This window comes from Eucalyptus grandis, chromosome 7, assembly GCF_016545825.1.
Source record: "Eucalyptus grandis isolate ANBG69807.140 chromosome 7, ASM1654582v1, whole genome shotgun sequence".
NCBI lineage: Eukaryota > Viridiplantae > Streptophyta > Magnoliopsida > Myrtales > Myrtaceae > Eucalyptus > Eucalyptus grandis.
This window is the reverse complement of record NC_052618.1, coordinates 4,456,087-4,466,578: the sequence shown is the minus strand read 5'-3', so window position 1 is coordinate 4,466,578 and position 10,492 is coordinate 4,456,087. Positions and strand designations below refer to the sequence as shown.

General features: G+C 40.6%; 1 pseudogene; it reads right to left on the bottom strand.

Annotated features, from left to right (window-relative positions):
• Positions 1–497: 497 nt before the first annotated feature.
• LOC108960820 overlaps positions 498–10,492 on the bottom strand; it is a 69,565-nt pseudogene continuing 59,570 nt past the window's right edge.

The window sequence follows — 10,492 nt, the reverse complement described above, 5'->3', positions numbered from 1 at the left end:
GGACCAGCAAGAGCATGTGCAAGTTTGCCTCAATAGTCTATCTGAAATCAGTCACCAGGAAGTACATGCTAGTGAAAAAGAACATAAACAAAAGGGTAAAACATCAGATATTAATATGTTTGCCTTTCCATTGCACAAGGCAGCCAACCGAAAAATGCGGAAAGGAAAACAAACTTGAGTACTATATAATTACTGTAGATATCAAAGATACGCCGCATCCACCCTTTTTAATTACTCAAAGTAACCTAAGCTTAAGGTTTCGCTAATGATGATATACAGTCAACATAATACAGGTTTACGCCATCAGTCATCTTAGCACAGCAAGATATCCTAAATTTAAGGTTCATCAAAAACCCTAGCTGCTTCGAGGAGACAGATCTGACAGGAAGTCTCACATACAGATCGAACTTCTTTTTAGAAGATCTGAAGTCCAGCATCATTGGGGTCTCAAAGTTGCAAAGCAAAAGGCACTAAAAAAATTTGCCACCAAAATTGTCCTACTGATGCTGCTCATATATCTGCATGTATGCCTCTGAGAGTGCAACCATATGAGGAAGTGTTTCTGAAACATGCAGATCCTACATCTCATACCTAAAGCATAATGTAGGACTTGTCAATCTACACGACAATTGCACTCTTATTTCCCTAAAAATCATACAGAGGGAGAGGGAGATTTACCAAAGTTCTTTAAACTTCCGCCGAACAAAAACCCTGTAAGAACCTTCACCAGGTTTGCCATCATGAACAACGTTGGCAATCAAATCATACTTTGATCGCAGCCTCTCCTCATCTCCTGGTGTGGGTAATGGAATGTAGTCCTTCAATTCCAAGTTCTTGACAAGAAAATTAACTGCAAAAGCAATCATAAGTAATCGGATACTTAACAGTACTAATTTGATCAACATTTCACATTCGCCACTTCATATTGTCTTCTAAATCAAATCACAGCATTATGAAAGATTTGATCGTCATCAAAGTTCCCCAATTTTTTTCCAACTAAAATCATCAGGTTCAAAAAGCTTATCTAGAGTTGGGTTCTTCTCCACACAAAAATTGTTTTTCGTAAATCCCTACATATGGAGAATGAGATACCGATGCAATCTCTTAACATTGTATCTCATCCTTGCAAGGCGGGGATGGGCAACCTCTGTTACCGTTTCTCCATCAAATTTCTTCAACATGTTGAAAGGGGTACTTGAAAGAAAATAAAAACAATAAGCACTTGGGCTACAATGGTGCATAAGTGCCACATAAATCTTTGAGGACCTCTCTCATCGATATTCAACTTGAAGATTCCCCATCACATGATACAAGCCCATGATGAAAATTCATGATATGATCACAATCCCGAACTATTTTCAAGTGCATTATTTGACTCGATTCCTTCAATAAATGGTACCAAATTGTTGTAAAGGACTGACCAAGTGGGAGGCATCTGATGTGCTTAGGCATCAGGGGGAGAATAGAGTCGGGGCGACCGGGCGAGCGGCGTCGGGGCAAGTAGCGTCGGGGTGACCAGGCAAGCGGCGTCGAGGCGGTTGGGCAAGCGGCGAGTGGCGTCGGGGGCGGTTGGGCGAGCAAAGGTGAGCGGCATCGGGGTGATTAGGCGAGTGGCAAGCGGCGTCCACCGGGGGATTGAGTGGCAAGCGGCGAGAGGCATCCATCAGGGGATCGAGCCGTGTCCAACGATAGCATCAAGGGCAAGTGGCATCCAGCAGTAGCGTTGAGGCGAGTGGGGGTGACAACGTCGAGGGAGGCAAGGGTGGGGTGATTAGGGAGATATTGGCATCCAGCGGCAGGTCGAGCGGCGTCCGGCGGTGGCGTCGAGGGCGAGCGGCGTTCGGTGGTGGCGTCGGGGACAGGGCAAAGGTAGAGAACGGGAGTGGACAACTGAACTGAGGGTTAATGATTTGGGGGATTTTAACTTTTAGAACCTTAACCTAACCGGTCCTGGTTCCTAAGGTTCCGGTTCCTATAGGAAGCGGAATTGGAACTGGGAACCACCGGTTCCTAGAAAAAGGGAATCGGGAACCGAAACCGGTTCCTTTAGAATCGGGAAACGGATCAGAACCTCCGGTTCAGTTCTTTGGTTCTCGGTTCTACCCGGGAACCACGCTCATCTACCTGACAATGCCAGAGGACCATTGAACAGAAAGTAGGCCGTACTATATGCCGAGAGCAAAACTAGGAATGCATGATGGTTTGAGTTGAATGCGCCGAATTATGGGACAAAATTGTGTGGCACGGTATGGGATGTGTCATAACGATTTGGCCCTATAATTAGGACCTCTGTGTTGATTTGAGAATTGAGTATGGCGTTCTAGTTGTTGGAGTTTAATTATTGCTCATATCTATTTGGCTGTCTGTGATATAAACTGTGCTGACCTGCAGGGTGGATCTGAGGTGAGGTAAATCCTTATGATGATGTGATTGTGTGGTTATGACACTTCTAGGCGTATTTCCATCATAATCAAGGTTTAGAGTGTGGACTCGCTAAGATTTATATCTCACCCCGTTGTGGGATAAATTTTCAGAGTCATCGAGTGGAGGACTTGGAACCGAGAGAAAGTGATCGAAAGTGTAGGTTAGTTAGGACCGCTTCTTTTTGGAATGTCAGTTTTTATAGTCTTTTGGTCATAGACCTTGTACATGATTCTATGTGATTATAAAATCATGTTTGTTTGTGAATTTGTTGTCCCGCTTTTCTATCCCGAGATGATTACTGTCATGAGATTTATTTTCGCTTCCGCATGTGCAATAAAACAAAAAAAGTTGGTGACTTGTCTTGGGAAGTCGCAAAGTATCATCGACCGGAGAGGGATGGGTACGCGCTCGGGGTTCAGGACGTGAAAAAATCGCATTCATCCGATTTTTAATCATGAAATTTAATTCAATTTTGAGTATCAAACTTTCGAGGGCTGCAAGACTAATTTATTAGACGTTGTCTCATTTTCTGTTGAGCTATTGGCAAGTTAAAAATTTTCAAAAAATGAATTATCGAATGGAAAATTGAAAGTTGGAAAGGAAAAATGGATCCAGTGGCAAAGTTACAATTTGTTGGCTATAATTTTTTCTTTAAAGATAAAATGAAAAGAAAAAGAAATTGAGGGGACAAAATGCTAGGCTAAGAGGAAATTGAGGCAGAGTTGGTGTACAGAAATTATGAGTTTTTGTGAAAAATATCTGAATTTCCCCCTCTCTCTCTCTTCCCCTTCCCCTCACGGCTTCTCTACTGCAGACTCCCCTCCCCTTCATTTTCACTTCTATCTCCCCTCACACTCCATCTCCTCCTCCCCATCTTTCTCCAAGTTCAACAATCACTCTTCCATTGTCGTCACCATCTCCTTCCACCAACCTCTATCATCACCATCATCATCCCCTCACCCCACCATTGTCCCCTCCCCACCGTCCTCCATTTTCACCGCCACCTCTACTATCACTCGCCACTTCATCCACCACCACCACGCCACCATTATCATCACCACCTTTTGGCTCCCGGACCACCACCACTCATCACTCGTCCGTCAAGCCATTGTGCCACCACTCGCTCAGTTCCGCCTCTCGCCATCCATCACCTCCATTGCAAGCCACCACCAAGCTGAATCCCCTAGGTGGCCATGATCTTGACGAGCTGCCACCGTTGCCGTTGAGTTTTCGTTCGAGCCTCAAGTGTCATTTTGGACATTGACACGCTGTTGTCATAAAAAATCCGTGAGTCAACTTCCTAATTGTGGATTATGGTGTTAATTATGTTTAGATGGTAAATTAGTTTAGGGATAATGACAGTTAGTATTAGTCAATTTTAGTTTAGTCTTAATTGCAATTAAGGACGACTTAGATTAAATATAAGTGTGATTAGTTTAAGTAAGTATGATTAGATTAATTGATTGTGATTTATTTGATTAATCGTGATTATTTTAATTAATGTTGATTATTTTAAAATTAATTATAGTTAGCTAAATTAATTGAGTTTAGCCTAATTAATTGCAATAAACTTAATTAATATTGATTAGTGTAATTAATGACTAATTAGCCGTTAAGTAGAATTTTATACTCGTTTTTCTGGATGATATTGTGCTTAATTCTGGTCGTTTAAGCTTGTGATGCTATGTTATTGATTGTTCAATTATAGGTTTTATTTATTATGTTAAAAAAAGGTTTTATTACAATAAAATAGAGAATTTTAAGGCGTTGGATTTGGATGCCAAATTTTATGTGCTAAATAAAACAATGGGAATTTAAAATGGAAGTGTGCAAAGTTTGATGGATTGATTTCAAATACATGATCATGTACAAATATTTCACTAGGATTTTTAAGTATGAAAAATTGCCATAATTGAATTTGAAAATGAACTCTTTTGTTTTATGCTAATTAATGGTAATAAGAATTGGTTTAATTGTCTATGTGATCACGTACGAATATTTCACTAGGATTTTAAGTATGAAAAATTGCCATAGTTGAATATTTGAAAATGCACTCTTTTTGTTTTAAGCTAATTAATGGCAATAAGAATTGGTTTGATTGTTAGTGTGCTGGAGTGGTCATTTAATTGAACCCATCACCCAACAAGAGTTTAGGAACAATGCCCAATTTTTATTGAATGCTCAGCGAGAGTTTGGATGCCTAGTCATTGTTGAGGCCGGACCGATGCACCTTTATGGAATGCCATCTAGGCAGGGGTTCTAGACAATGCCATGCCCGATGAGGTGGGACAATGCCTGGTCATGTCGGAAAACCATCGATTCTTGTATTGGCCGTGACCCAAGGGGTCGTAATAATTGAAACACGTATGTTGACAATGCACTAGGAATATTTCGAATGTATTCTGATTATTATTTATGTGTATTGCACTAATATTGTCATGTGAGATGTACTAATATGTAGGGGTGTGCCAAGGCGAGGTAAGATTATATGCCGTTGTGTGTTTAGGCTGCCTCTGAAATGAATTAGCTTCCTAATCAATGTTTAGGAAGTTGACTCACTGAGATTTTATCTCACCCTCCTGTTGTTGAACCTTTTCAGATCTTTAGAATGAAGTGTTGTCCCGTACGTTTTGGGGTCCCTATGTATCAGGATATGCATGTAACTACGTTTCCTATTCCAAAGACTGACCATATCCACAAGCTGGTGTTCATGACCCTTTCAGTGGATGAGGGGCTTGCTTTTGGGTGCCCCCATAGGTTCAAGGCATGGTACATTAGGCAGGTGACTGATAATCGTACCGGTCCACTTCATGGTTTTGAAGGACCACCCTACAGGAGCGTGGAAAGGCAAAACTAAAATCCCCATGGATATCAATATCTCCGGTGTTGTTGTTGTGGATACGGAATCATAGGAATACCCTTCCGACTATGAGCCAGTGGAGGAGTCCTCCTTTGACAACAAGCCCAACTCTCCACGGGGACACTAAGGTCAGTCCTTAGAGTTAGTATAGCTAAAATTAACCCTGACCTTTCCAATCATTTTTGCTCATAGGTCGTGTAGGAGTTACCTTTTATTGTAGGCCTGCACATGTTAAATTCCTAGGGTGAACACGTTGACAAATAAATCGTCAATTTTGGAAACTGTCTGTTATGCTTTGTTATTCCTATTGTTTGTTGATAGATCGAGTGTTTATTAAAGTTGCTTCTGCATGTGTTCAATAGAAAGATAAAAAGAATGGGTCGATGTCGCATCATGAGACGTCGCAATTTAATCGACTGTCAAGAGATGTTTGCACGCTCGGAATTCGGGGCATGATAGGGACAGCATTAAGGAGGACACTACAACGTGGGTGGCGATGGAGGAGATCGTCTTCTTGCATGGGACCACCGACAACGGCCTTAGGAAGATTTACAGGGAGGCCAAGTATTGGAGGTTTGATCTCGACCGCTTGAAGCCCAAAGTGTCGGTGCTCTCCAAGGAAAACATTTTGTTCAAGCTTGATAAGCCGAGGAGAAGCTTTTAGGATATGATCAAGACCGTGTTGATCACACTGCACTGCCTACAGTATGCCAGGAACCACCTGGACGCGTCCCAAGTAGTGTTGTAGGAGCACTTTTCTAAAACCCTGGGGTATCATATCAGTAGGTTCTAAAAATTTACCGTTCGATATCCTTGCGTGTTATGGCACATGTGTGATTTTGCCTCTTCTCAATCTGGTTTATAAGTTATATGAGGTATGGCCTTCGGCAAAGGATTTGCAGGACCGTGCGGCATTAATTGAAGAGGCTATAGGGAGGTATCATGCATTGGCGAAATCAAAGGTCGCTCATGTCCCTGTCATTTCTTTTAGATTCATGACCCTATTCCTGTGATGATATTCTGGCCATTGACATGTAGTCGTTGTAGATATTGTTTGCGTATTTCAAATTGTGGGTCTCGAGTCAAGCCAATCTAAACCCGACCGTGCGGTTCGGGGGAGAAAAATTGGCGGCAAATTGAGTAAATAAAAAATCAAGAAATTTTTAACGCGTGTGCCAAACCCGATCGTGCAAGGGAGAAAAATTGAACTACTGCTTTTCGATGAAAAGCAGATGACGCGATGACCTCACGATGAAACGCAGCAATTTCGACCAATTTCTCCGAAATATTCGAAAATCAAATTATGTTAGCAGCAGTTGCGGCCGATTTCTGCGAAACAGCAGTTTTGACCTAACGTAGTGATTTGCTTTTCGAATTGTCTCGCTTCCTTTCGGCCGATATCTCCCCTGGAACACGTGGAATTTGTGCTCGCGCAACATGGTATCGAAAGAGACTAACGGTGTCGACCTACTTTTTCGAGGACCCAGATGACAAGCAGGTCTCATTCACCATCCTACCAGTGAGGTAGACCAACGGGGACTGTAATATCCCGAAATTTGGTCATATTTCAAAATATATAAAATGTTACTTCATTGACACACTTATAGTTATTTTATTTTGAAATAATCACTCATGAGTTAGCTAATTTGTTGGGTGAGGTCATTATTGATCCAAAAGCTAAAGATTAGAGAATTCGATCAAGGATCGACTGTTCGATCATAAGGATTGATAATGATCAATACTACACTGTTATAAGTCAATTAATGAATGGATATGAATCAATTCGATGGAAACACGTAGTCGATTCGCGGGTGATCTTACACAATTACGACATTCGTGTTGAACGACGATAAAATGATTTTTCTATTGATTTTATATTCAGAATACATAATTGAACCCTCATGATTACATGACAACCAAGGGTTGTCTACGATTCGAAAATACACAAACGTGAATAAAAAATTATCAACCACGGCTCAATAGTGCAAGAACTTTAAAGGCCACAAGAAAGTTTAGATCGTATTAAAGTCGTGTTCAATCAATTTTTAACTATGAAATTTAATTTGATATCGAGTATCGAACTTTCAAGGGTTACAAGACTTATTTATTGGATGTCGTCTTATTTTCCATTGAGTTATTGACAAGTTCAAAATTTTCTAAAAAGATTTATCGGACAAAAAATTAAAAGTCGGAAAGGAAAAATGGACCCAGTGACAAAGTTGCAATTTGTCGGCCATAATTTTGGCTTTAAAGATAAAAGGAAAAGAAAAATAAATTGAGAGAACCAAATACTAGGCTAAGAGGAAATTGAGAAAGAGTTGGTGTGAAGAAATTATGAGTTTTTGGGGAAAATATCTAAATTTCCCTTTCTCTCTCTTTCTTCCCCCTTCCCTTCACGCCTTCTCTGTGCAGACGCTCCCTCCCCTCCAATTTAATTTCTATCTCCCATCACACTCCATCTCCCCTTCCTCCTCTTTCTCTAAAGTCAATGCCCACTCCTCCATTGTCGTCACCATCTCCTTACGCCAACCCCCATCGTCACCATCATCCTCCCCTCACCCCACCATCGTCTTCTCACCACCATCCTCCATTTTCACCGCCAACTCCACCATCAATCACCACTTTATCCACCACTATTCCGCCACCATCATCATCACCACCTTTTGGCTGCTAGACTACCACCACTCACTGCTCGTTCGTCGAGCCATCTTGCCACCACTCGCTTGATGCCGCCCCTCGCCATTCATCACCTCCACCGCAAGCCACCACCAAGCCAAATCCCCTAAGTGGCCGTGAGCTTGAGTACATGCTACCGCTACCGTCAAGTTTTCGTTCGAGCCGTAGGCATCACGTTCTCAACGCCATTGCCCCACCCTCACCGCCAGCTCACCATCACCGAAAACCCGTGGTTAACTTCTTAATTGTGGATTAAGATGTTAACTACATTTAGTGGGTAGATTTTTTTTTTTTTTTTTTCAGTCCTACTCTATGTCTACTCTAGGCTCACTCTCAGACTTTTGCCCCGCCTCTTGTAGGGCGTGGGAGTCGAAACCCACTCCTGAAACTTACGCGTCCCCACCCCATCCCCCTGAGAAGGTGGGGATTTGAACTCCTCACCTCCCCTTTCCACGTTGGAAGGGTGGCCATTGGGGCGAATCCCAGTGGTTTTTAGTGGGTAGATTACTTTAGGGATAATGACAATTAGTATTAATTAATTTTAGTTTAGCCTTAATTGCGATTAATGACGGTTTATATTAAATTTAAGTGCAATTAGTTTAAGTATAATTAGATTAATTAATCAAGTTTAGTTTAATTAATAGTTAGTTATTTTTATTTAATCATAATTTGTTTTAATTAACAACGATTAGTTTTGCTTAATTTTAGTTATGTTAATTAATCGTGCTTACCCTAATTAATCATGATTGGCTTAATTATTCACAATTGGTGTAATTAATAACGGATTAGCCATTAAGTAGAATTTCACACTCATTTTTGTGGATAATATTGTGCTTAATTCCAGTCGTTTGAGATTGTGATGCTATGTTATTGATTGCTCAATTATAAGTTTTATTTATTATGTTCAAAAAAAAAGGTTTTATGGGCAAGAAAATAGAGAATTTTGAGACGTTGGGTTTGGATGCCAAATTTTATGTACTAAATAAAACGATGAGATTTTAAAATGGAAGCGTGCAAAGTTTGATAGGTTGATTTTAAATACGTGATCGCGTACAAATATTTTATTCAGATTTTTGAGTGTGAAAAATTACGAAAATTGATTATTTGAAATCAAACTCTTTTTGTTATGGGCTAATTAATGACAATAAGGATTGGCTTGATTGTTAGGGTGCTTGAGTGGTCATTTAATGAAACTCGTCATCCAACAAGAATTTGGAAATGATGCCCAATTTTTATCGAATGCCCAGCGGGGGTCCAAATGCTGAGTCACGGTTGAGGCTAAATCGATACTCCTTTATGGAATGCCGTCTAGGCGGAGGTTCTAGACGATGCCATGCCAATGGGGCGAGATGTTGCCCGATCATGCTGAAAGACTGCCAACTCTTATGTTGGTTGTGGCTCGAGAGATCGTAATAATTGGAATACGTGTGTTGACAATGCGCTTGGAATATTTTGAATGTATTCTGATTATTATTTATGTGCGTTGCACTAATATTGCCATGTGAGATATATTGATATGAAGGGGTGTGCCAAGAGTAGGTAAAATTGTATGCCGTTGCATGTTTAGTCTACCTCTGAGGTGAATTAGCTTCTTAAGACTAGGTAAAATTGGTTTATCGTCGTTCGATGCGAATATCTGTTCGCTAATTGACTTATAATAGTATAATATTAACCCTTGTCGATTTTTATAGTTGAGCGATCGATCTCTAATCGAATTCTCTTATTTTTAGTGTTTTTATCATTTACGGCATCATCCAATAGATTAGTTAACTTGTGAGTGATCGATTCAGAGTAAAATTACCATAAGTATGTTTAATATATTTCGAAATAGAGCCAAATTTTGGGATATCATAGTTCCGATTAGTCTACCTCACTAGCAGGATGGCAAATGAGACTGGCTTGTCGTTGGGGTTCTCGAAAAGTAGGTTGACTCTATCTTTAGCAAGGTGTCAGCCTCGTCGTCAGATGAAGCCATGTCACATAAGCAAAAATTTAATGTGTTTTGAGGGAGATATTGGTTGAAATGGAGAGAGGCAATTTTTTTTTTTTGGTCAGAAACGGAATAATTTCATTTACTAAGCAAAGATGAGAGGCCTGGTAAATGGGCATCATTACATAAAAGGTCCAACAAAGTTTGAGGAGGATATAAGACCCAATTCAGAGGTAAGTAATTTTTCTTGTGGGCTTTGACTACCTAATCTGCTACAAGGTTGGCTTCTCTAAAGCAATGGACTATCTAAACATTTAGGAAGGCCCGCATTTTATCCTTGCACTTACTGGCAAGAGATTGAGTTTCCCAACTTAACACTTCTGAATTGTTCATAGCTTTAACTAGTTGTAAGTTATTTGACTCGATAATAATCTCTGTGTCTTTTAGAAAAGAAGAAGTTGATGGCCTCCCATAAAGCTAGGGTTTTGGCCATCAAGGGGGAAGAAGCTTTGACCGATTCAGCCATTCCTCCCACCATCCTTCCACCCGAGTCTCTACAGGTGCAAGCTATGGAATTTCCCAGCAAACTAGGTGCGTATGTT